The 9,901-nt window shown below is 47.1% G+C and overlaps 1 long non-coding RNA gene across 1 annotated transcript; it reads right to left on the bottom strand.

Annotated features, from left to right (window-relative positions):
• Positions 1-3,891: 3,891 nt before the first annotated feature.
• Positions 3,892-8,730, bottom strand: LOC132386911 (uncharacterized). The gene is made up of 3 exons (XR_009509706.1): positions 8,669-8,730; positions 6,837-6,905; positions 3,892-3,984 (listed from the first exon to the last, which is right to left on the bottom strand). It is a non-coding gene; the product is annotated as an uncharacterized LOC132386911 (long non-coding RNA).
• Positions 8,731-9,901: the final 1,171 nt, after the last annotated feature.

The raw sequence follows: 9,901 nt of genomic DNA, 5'->3' as shown, positions 1-9,901 counted from the left end.
GGCGGAGATAGAGTTGGGGAGAGAGGAAGAGAGGCGCTTGCTATCTTGAGGCAAATCAGAGTAGATAAATCCCCAGGACCTCACAGGGTATTCCCACGAACATTGAAGGAGGCAAGTATTGAAATTGCAGGGGCCCTGGCAGATATATTCATAATGTCGGTATCTCCGGGTGATGTGCCGGAGGATTTCAGGACAGCTCATGTTCTTCCGTTGTTTAAAAAGGCTCTAAAAGTAATCCAGGAATTTATAAATCGAGGAAATCTGCAGATGCTGGAAATTCGAGCAACAGACACAAAATGATCCGATCCCAACGCTCACCTTATAACACTACTGCGAAGCACATCTTCCCATCAGCCCTCTCTTTCTGCTTTCTGCTGGTGTGGTATACTGTGTCTGGTTCTCCCGGTGCGGCCTTTTTATTTATTGCTGAGACCTGACGCAGACTGGGGGCCGTTTGGCTGAACACCTACCCTCTGTCCGCCAGAGAAGGCAGGATCTCCCAGTGGCCACAAATTTTAATTCCATGTCCCATTCCCATTCAGATATGTCTATCCATGGCCTCCTCTACTGTCAAGATGAAGCCACACTCAGGTTGGAGGAACAACCCCTTATATTCTGTCTGGGTCGCATCCAACCTGATGTCATGAACATTGATTTATCTAACTTCCGTTAATTCTCCTACTCCCCTTCTTATCCCATCCCTGATTGACTGATTTTCCCTTCCTTCCGTTTCTTTTCTTCTCTCACTCTGCCTATCCTTCTTTTCCTGTTCTCCATCTCCCTCTTGTACTCCACTCTTCCCTTTCTTTCTTTCCCTCTAGGCCTTTCCAGCTCTGCGTCCCTTTTGCCAATCACGTTTGCAGCTCTCAGCTTCACACCACTCCCTCTTGTCTTCTCCTATCATTTCGGATATCCCCGTCCCCCTCCTACTTTCAAATCTCCTACTATCTTTTCTTTCAGTTCGTCCTTACTTAGGATCTCAGCCCGAAACGTCGACAGCGCTTCTTCCTATTGATGCTACCTGGCCTGCTGCGTTCCATCAGCACTTTGTGTGTGTTCCCAGAAATTATAGGCCGGTAAGTTTGACATCGGTAGCAGGTAAATTATTGGAAGTATTACAGAGGGATAGGATCTACAAGTATGTAGATAAAAGTATATAATTAGGGAGAGTCAACAAAGCTTTTTTTGCGTGGTAGCGCAAGTTCAACAAATGTATTAGAGTGTTTCCAGGAGGTTACAAGGAAAGTGGATGAAGGGAAGTCAGTGGATGTTGACTACATGGACTTCAGTGTGGGAGGTTAGTCAGGATTATTCAGTCACTAGTTATACATGGTGAGGCAGTAAATTGCATTAGATATTGGGTCAATGCAAATGATCCTTAAACATCGACCACATGACCATAGTACATTTCCCTGCAAAAACATCATCCTAATTCACACACTCAAGTGTAAACCATGATTGCCTCATAATTTGCCAATTAAAAATTTTCCTTTGCTCTGGAAAATAGGTATAGATAGAATGAATGCAAGCAAGCTTTTTTTCGCCACTGAGGCGAGAGGGAGAAACACAGAGAACATGAGCTCAGGGTGAAGGGGGAAACGTTTAAAGAGAAGATGGGGTGGGGGCTTCTTTACACCGAGAGTGGTGGGAGTGTGGAATGAGCTGCCAGATGAAGTGGTAAATTTCGAGCTGACATCATATTTAAGAAAAACCTGGACAGGTAAATGGATGAGAAGTGCATGGCAGTATATGGGCCAGGTTCCGGTCAGTGGGTCGAGGCAGAAAAATGGTTTAGGGAAGCCAGGAAAGGCCAAAATGCCTGTTCAATGTGCTGTAAAGTTCTACAGTTCTAAGATTCCAGGGACGTAGGAAGGAATCACAGTTGAACATGCAGTTCATTGGGGTGCTATACTCTTCACTTTGGACGGGCATTCAGCAACGTCTGTTTCATGGGAGATAAATAGACATGATGGGGTTCACAATAAACTGGGAATTTGGGCTCAGATTTGGCCTGTGTACCGACCTCAGAGAGCGGCGGACGTCCGTAAATCGTGGTGCAATGCACTGATACGGCCTACTGCTTCTGCTCTTTGTGGCAATGATTTGGATGAAAATATGCATATTCAAGTAGGCTTTGCGTGTTTAGAATCTCCTGCCTCGTAGAGTTAGTAAATTGTTAGTAAATTGTTTTATTATTTCCAGGTATAGAACAGAGACAACCCTGCGGAGTACATGAATGGGCCTGCAAAGTTGTCCCGAATGCATTCCCTCTTATATGAGATATTTCAACTTTGGAAAAAGGTACTGTCTGTCGACTCAGTCTATGCCTCTTGTGATCTTAGAAACATCTGTCGGATCTCCCGTTCAAAATCTCCGGAGGCTATCCAAGGCCTTCTAATCCTCCCAATAACGTGGTGAACAGAACTGTGTACAATACGCCGGATGCAGCCTAATCAGAAATATTGATAACGCTGCAACATAACTTCCTGAATATTTGAACCCGGTGCCCCCGAAGATAAAGTCAAGCGTGTTCTATGCCTGGATAAACACCCCAGAAAGGGTACCCACGGATAACGACTTTGGACCCGAATCTCCTTCTGCTAATCAACACTGTTTAGGGTCTTGGTTTTCAGTGTGCACAATATCTTAACATTTGACCTAACAAGGTGCAACATATCTCATTTGTCCGTGTGATACTCCATCTGCCGTTTCTCCAACCCAGATCTGTACCTGATCCATATCCCACTGGATTCTTTTCAGGTCTTCTACACGATCCACACCACCACCCATCATCGTATCATCTGCAAACGGACCAAACCACTCATCTAAACTGTCATCCGGGCCACTCGCATACATTGCAGACAGGAGAGGTGCCAGTTACATACAGAACACTTTATGGCAGTGTTGCATTTGGAGATGGAAGTCGGAGGGTCAGAACGGGAGTTCGGAGAGAGCCATTTTGATTTGTTTTTCTTCTTCTCATCGGAGTTAAGAGAGTCGGGACTGCGCAGGCGTGTGACGTCGGGCAGTGAAGCGGGAAAGATTTGAAAAAGACACAGCCTTGTACAGCTGGCAGTGGAGTGGCCGGGAGCAGAGTGAAGGCTTAAGGACTTTGGCTCAACGATCTTAGGCGGAAACAGGCGAGGCTTGGTAGGTTTAGTTTTCAGTTTTTCTTGTTATGCAAGTTAATTTGGGTAAGTGCAAGCTGTTGTATTTCAGGAAGACGAGCAGCGTGAGACAGTCACAGTGAAGAGGAGGAACTCTGGGAAGGGTTAGAGAATAAATAGCCACAGGGCTACGCGAAAACATTTCCTAGAAATTAAGGTCAAGGGTGGATAGGGCGGTGAAGATTGCATCTGCATCAATCAAGGCTCTGAGTCCGTGAGTCGAGAGGTCACTTTGCATTTGTGCAGGACTTAGTTGTACAGGACCCTGGAATATTGTGCTCAGTTCTTGTCCACCTGCTCCATGTGAAATGCCACTGAGCAGCAAAGATTGCAGAGGAGGCTTTACGGGGATATTGGCGAGACTCTAGGGACTGAATTATGGAGAGAACTCAGACAGATTACGATTTTACACCCTGGAGTTCATAGGTGACTTACAGAGGTTTATAAAACCACGTGGGGCACAGACAAGGTGAATGCACAGAGTCATTTTCTATAGAATTGGAGAATTAAGGAACAGAGCGCACAGTTCCAGGGAGAGACCAGAAAGAGATTTAACTGTGTACCAGGATGACAATTTTTGTTTAAAAAACGGTGCGCCGTCTGCGGAAGGAACTGCCAGAGGAAATGGTCGATGCAAATGCATTACCACTTGTACACGTGTGCGTTTTTCACGTGACTCCTTCAGAATTACGTCATCAACGTGAACTCTGACCTGCCTGACTTCCTCGTCCCGACGCAAGAGGAGGATCTTCTTCCTTCGCGATGAGAACTTCATTTTGGCGAAGGTTCAGCTGAGAGTAGGTGGGGTCCAGTCCATCTGGGAAACAAAGCAAGAGAATGTGAGAGAGAGACAAACAGAAGGACAAGGGACAGGAAGAGAATGGTGTGGCGGAGTGAGAGACGGTGACACAATTTGAGGGAGATGAGGAAGTGAATGGAGAGAGAGGTGGAGACAGAGCAGCCGATAGAGGGATGGATCGATAGCGGAAATAGGGTCAGAGATGAAGGCGTTCGGATGGAGAATGGGGGAGAATGGGGCGACAGAACGAGGAGAGGAATTCAAAAGGCAGTGTGGATGGAGAAGAAGGAAAGGGACGGTTTGCACCTTAACAAGCGGGGGGACCAGCATTCTGGCAGGTAGGTTTGCCACTGCTACACGGTTGTGTTTAAACTAGTAAGTGGGGGGAGGGGGACGAACTGTAAATACAAGGATGGAGTTAAAGGAAAAGAGTGAATAAGAAAACGTAAGAACGACAACAGAATTAAAGGGGCAGAACGCTCAGGAAGTGATCGGAGCGTATGGCCAAGTGCAAGAGGGATCGATGTTAGAAGCAAGGGAAGTGATGGATGAAAAGTATTATACATGAATGAACGAAGTATAAGAAATAAAGCGGATGAGCTTGAGGCTCAGTTGCAAAATGGCAAGTATGATGTTATAGGAATAACATAGACATAGCTGCAAGAGGACCAGGGCTGGGAAAAGAACATTCAAGCGTATACGTCCAATCAAAAGGACAGACAGGTGGGCAGAGAGGGTTAGGTATGTCAAGCTGTGGGGGCAAGGGTGCCGGGGAACGACACAAACACTTTTTTATTGGTACAATAAAATGGTGGTTCTTACTCGCTACACAGAAGATCGGAAAATCGAGGACAAACAGGAACACGAACCTCAGACTAGGGGGACCAGGGACTAGGATCGCCGCGAACCTGGGACTTGGAAACAGGGAGCTGGTATCGCCGCGGAACTTGGACTTGGACAGGGGGAGCATGGAGTGGGTAAACAGGACATTAGCCTGACTATAGTGGTGGGGAAGGCTGGAGTCAATTATAAAAGATTAAATAGCGGCACATTTGGATAGCAATAACACGACCGATCGAGTCATCATGGATGAAGTGGGGGGATAATGCTTGACTAATTTCTGGAATTTGTTGTGGATGTAACTATGAAAATGGACAAGGAGAGCCAGTGGATGTAGTGCACCTGGGCTTTCAGAAAGCCTTTGATGAAGTCCCGCATAGGAGAATAGTGGGCAAAATTAGAGCACATGGTATTGGGAATAGGGTACTAACATGGATAGAAAATAGGTTGGCAGACAGGAAACAAAGAGTAGGGATTAACGGGTCCTTTTCAGAATGGCAGGCAGTAACTAGTGGAGTACCGCAATGCTCGGTGCTGGGATCGCAGCTATTTACAATATACATTAGTGATTTCGATGAAGGGATAAAGAGTAACATTAGCAAATTTGCAGATAACACAAAGCAGGGTGGCAGTGTGAAATATGAGGAGGATTTTAGGAGAATGCAGGGTGACTTAGACAGGTTGGGTGAATGGGCAGATACTTGGCAGATGCGATTTAATGTGGATAAATGTGAGCTTACCCTCTTTGGTGGCAAGAATCGGAACACAGATTACTATCTGAATGGTGTCAAGTTAGGAAAAGGGTAAGTACATCGAGATCTAGGTGTTCTTGTTCATCAGTTACTGAGAGCAACCATGCAGGTACAGCAGGCAGTGAAGAAAACCAATGACATGTTGGCCTTCATAACGAGGGGAGTTGAGTATAGGAGCAAAGAGGTCCTTCTGCATTTGTATACGGCCCTGGTGAGACCACAGCTGGAGCATTGTGTTCAGTTTTGGTTTCCAAATTTGAAGAAGGACATTCTTGCTATTGAGGGAGTGCAGCGTAGGTTCACGAGGTTAATTCCCGGGATGGCGGGACAGTTATATGTTGAAATATTGGAGCAATTGGGCTTGTAGACACTGGAATTTAGAAGGATGAGAGGGGATCTGATTAAAACATATAAGATTATTAAAGGATTGGACACACAACAGGCAGTAAACATGTTCCCTATGTTGGTGGAGTCCAGAACCAGGGGACACAGTTTAAGACAAAGGGGTAGGACATATAGAACTGAGTTAAGGAAACGCTTCTTCACCCATAGAGTTGTGGATCTATGGAATGCTCTACCTAAGAAGACAGTCGAGGGCAATTCTCTGGATGCTTTCAAGAAAGAGTTAGATAGCGGAGACAAGGGATAAGGGGTGAAGGCAGGAACGGGGTACTGATTGTGGATGACCAGACATGATCGCAATGAATGGGGATGCTGGCTCGAAGGGCTGAATGGCCTCTCCTGCCCCTATTGTCCATAGTCTATCGGCTATTGCGTACAAGAGTAAGGCGCTCATGTTACAGTTGTACAGGACGTCGGTGAGGTCACACGTGGAGTATGGTGTTCAGTGTTGGTCGTCCTGTTCCTGGAAAGATGCCAACGAACTGGAAATGAGTGCAGGGGAAATTTTCGACGACGTTGCCGGGAGACCGGGGACTGAGTTAGGGAAAGAGGTTGGGTTGATTGCGACTTTATTCCTTGCAGGGCAGGGATGACCTTTCAAGGGTATACAAAGACACGAAGAGCACAGGCAGAGTGAATGTGCGCTATTATTTCCCCTAGACTTGGTCAATCGAGGACCTGAGCGCTCAGGTATAAGGAGAGAGGGGAAAAAAGATTCAACTGGTGAGCCGATTGACAACCGTCTGTTACCCAGTTGGTGGTCAGTCTGTGGAACAACTGCCAGGGAATTGGTGGAGACAAATGCATTACACACTTGAGCATTTGGGAGTATGACATGTGAGCCCTCCAGAATGACGTCGTTGTTCCATCACTGACCTGCTTGTCTATTGCTGAGCCGTTCGACTTTCCGAATGTTCAGCTCGGTGTAGGTGGAGGTCAGATCGTCTGCGAGAGAGAGATAGACAAGTATGAGATAGCGCGATAGAGAATCGGGACAGTTAGGTGCAGAGGGAAGTGAAGAGGTTACAGAGACGGTGGGGGGTTAGGGTTGGGGACAGCGTACGGGTTGAAGGGAGGCAAGAGAGGGAAGCGAGATAGGGAGTACAACGACAGAGAGAGTGAAATGGATGGATTGGGTTGTTGAGAGTGGGTGACTGAAGAGTGCCGATGGGTGGGAAAATGGAGCAGAATTGGTGAAAGAGAACGAGGAGAAATAGGATAGAGAGGGGTTAAGTGAGGTGAGGGGAGTGAGGTAGTCAGTGCGGAGAGTAGGATTAGGAGGCGAGGCAGAGGGGTGAGAGAGTTGAAAGTACAGGATGGAGAACTATTGGGGGTTAGAGGATGGAAGAGTCAAAAGGAACGAGAGACTGAGGGAAAGAGTGCAGAAAGAGAGCCAGAGTGGGTGTCAGGGGAATGGTGACAGAGGAGAGAGGATTAATAAAGTGGGCAATGAGAGAGGGAAGAGTTAATGGGTAAAAAGGGGTAGAGAGATACTGGGAGATAGAGAGCGGACAGAATAATCACGCGAGAGGGAGGCAAAAGAGGAGGTAAAGAGGGAAAGGGAGAGAGTGAGAGCGAGGGAATAGTGGGACAGATAGCGTGAAAGAGGGCAGGTACGGAAGAGAGAGAGGTTCAAGGACGAATAGAGAGGGGAGGGGGCGTTAGAGAGGAGCCAATGATAGAGAGCAGTATGGGGAGAATAGTTAGAGGGTAAAGAGAGGGGATGATGAGGGCCAAGGGGGAGAGAGAGAATAAGAGAGGGGAGTGTCGATGAGATGGGAAAAGAGGGATAGATTGAAGAGAGGGGAAACAGAAGAATGAGTGTGAGAGGGAAATGGAGAGAAAAGGGGAAGAGGTAAGGTTTGTGCAGAATGCGGGGGGGAGGAGATGGAAAATACGAGAGAGGATCAAAATATATTTTAGGGGGCTCCCTCATCACCGCATCTCTCATTGCCCTCTCCAAACACCAACCTTCTTACAGTGCTCCTTATTCACCTGCCATCCCACAACCCTCACTCCTTTCGCCTTCTAAGCGCTCCCCTCTCATTCACCCTTCCACCCCACCGCCTCGACCGCGTCACTTCCACAACACTGCCCCCCATGACATTCCGTTCTCCCACCTCACACTCTCTACACACCACTCCACAATGGTGCCTCGATAATGCCCTCCTATGCCAGTCGCTCCATGCCACCCTTCCCAAAGCACGCCAGCGTCACTGACGTCCCCACCCCCTCACATTGCTCCCTCCGAGTCGCCTGTCCTGCGCTTTCCCTCTGACATATTCTCAAACAGCGAATCATTCGGGTCAGCTGTCAGTTTGCCCTGAGGTTTCTCGACAGCAATGGGCAAATTACATGACCACAGTAAAGGCAACAAAGATGAATCTGACTTCCTTCTCTACGGACCTGGGGCACAGAGAGAGTTTAGGCATTAGGCTCCACGTACGATACATCAGGTTCAGAAATTGGCTGAGGCTCCCTCATCATCGACCCAGTCAAACACAGAGTGAATCTCCCTGTGCAGCGTCTCACAAGTCCTGGGCTTAGACACAGAGTGACGCTCCCTCCCCAATGTGCCATCACAAGCCCCCAGGGTCAAACGCAGAGGTGGTTTCCATCCACACTTCCAACTTTCACACTTCCACTTTCCGCTCTCGGAGTCAGACTGAAATTGAAACTCCCTCTCTCCGTCTTTCTGCCCCACTCACCTCGGGAAGGTGCCCTTGAGCCTGTATTTGTGCGTTTCTTATTCATGGAAGCTTCGCGGTCGTCTATCCTGTCGAGGATGCTCTGCGTGTCTGAGCTCAGGAACGAGAAGTAACCGTTGTCAGCGGAAGCCGGTTTTGACAACTGAGTCAGACTGACAATCAAAAACACAAGCTGAACAGCTGTAAATGAGATGAAGCGAGAGCTGGGGGTAGGAGAGGTACCGTGGAGATGGATCGAGAGTGCGAGAGAATGGACTGCAGAGATGGACTTCAGTAAAGCCTTTGACAAGGTCCCACATAGGAGGTTAGTTTAGAAGACTCAGTTGCGAGGTATCGATGGTAAAGTAGTAAACTGGATTCGACATTGGCTCAATGGGAGAAGCCGGAGATTGGTAGTGGATGATTTCTTCCCTGAGTGGAGGCCTGTGACTAGTGGTGTGCCACTGGGATCAGTGCTGGGTCCATTGTTAATTGTCATCTGTATCATTGATCTGGATGATAATGAGCTAAATTTGATCAGCAAATTTGCCGATGATACAAAGATTGGAGATGTAGTGGACAGTGAGGTAGGTTCTCAAAGCTTGCAGAGGGATTTGGACCAGCTGGACAAACGGACTGGAAAATGGCAGATGGCGTTTAATACAGACAAGTGTGAGGTGTTGCATTTTGGATGGGAAAATCAAGGTGGAACATACAGGGTAAATGGTAGGGCACTGAGGTGTCCTGTAGAACAGAAGGATCTGGGGATACAGATACACAATACCCTAATTTCCTTTGTAAATACTGATGCAAAAAAAAAAAAAACAGATAATATCTCTCCCATTTCTTTTGGTTCCATACAAAGCCTACCACTCTGATCTTCAATTTTATCCGTCTGCACTGAACATACCCATAGAGGCTCTTAGGATCATCCTTCACCCTGACTGCCAAAGTAACCTCATGTCTTCTTTTACCCCTCCTGATTTCTTTCGTAAGTATTTTCTAACTCTTATTATACACCTTCGAGGGATTCACAAGTTGATAGGGTTGGAAAGAGAACTTTTAGTACATTGGCCTTTATAAATCGAAGTATTGAGTATGAGAGTTGGGATAAAATGGTGAGGTTGGATAAGACATTGGTATGACCGAAATTGGAGCATTGTGTGCAGTTTTGGTCACCGAATTAGAGGAAATATATTTACAATGTTGAACGAGTGCAGAAAAGGTTTGCAAGGACATTGCAGAGACTCGAGA

The sequence above is a fragment of the Hypanus sabinus genome, unplaced genomic scaffold, assembly GCF_030144855.1.
Source record: "Hypanus sabinus isolate sHypSab1 unplaced genomic scaffold, sHypSab1.hap1 scaffold_1385, whole genome shotgun sequence".
Taxonomy (NCBI): domain Eukaryota; kingdom Metazoa; phylum Chordata; class Chondrichthyes; order Myliobatiformes; family Dasyatidae; genus Hypanus; species Hypanus sabinus.
This window is presented reverse-complemented; position numbering and strand designations above follow the sequence as displayed.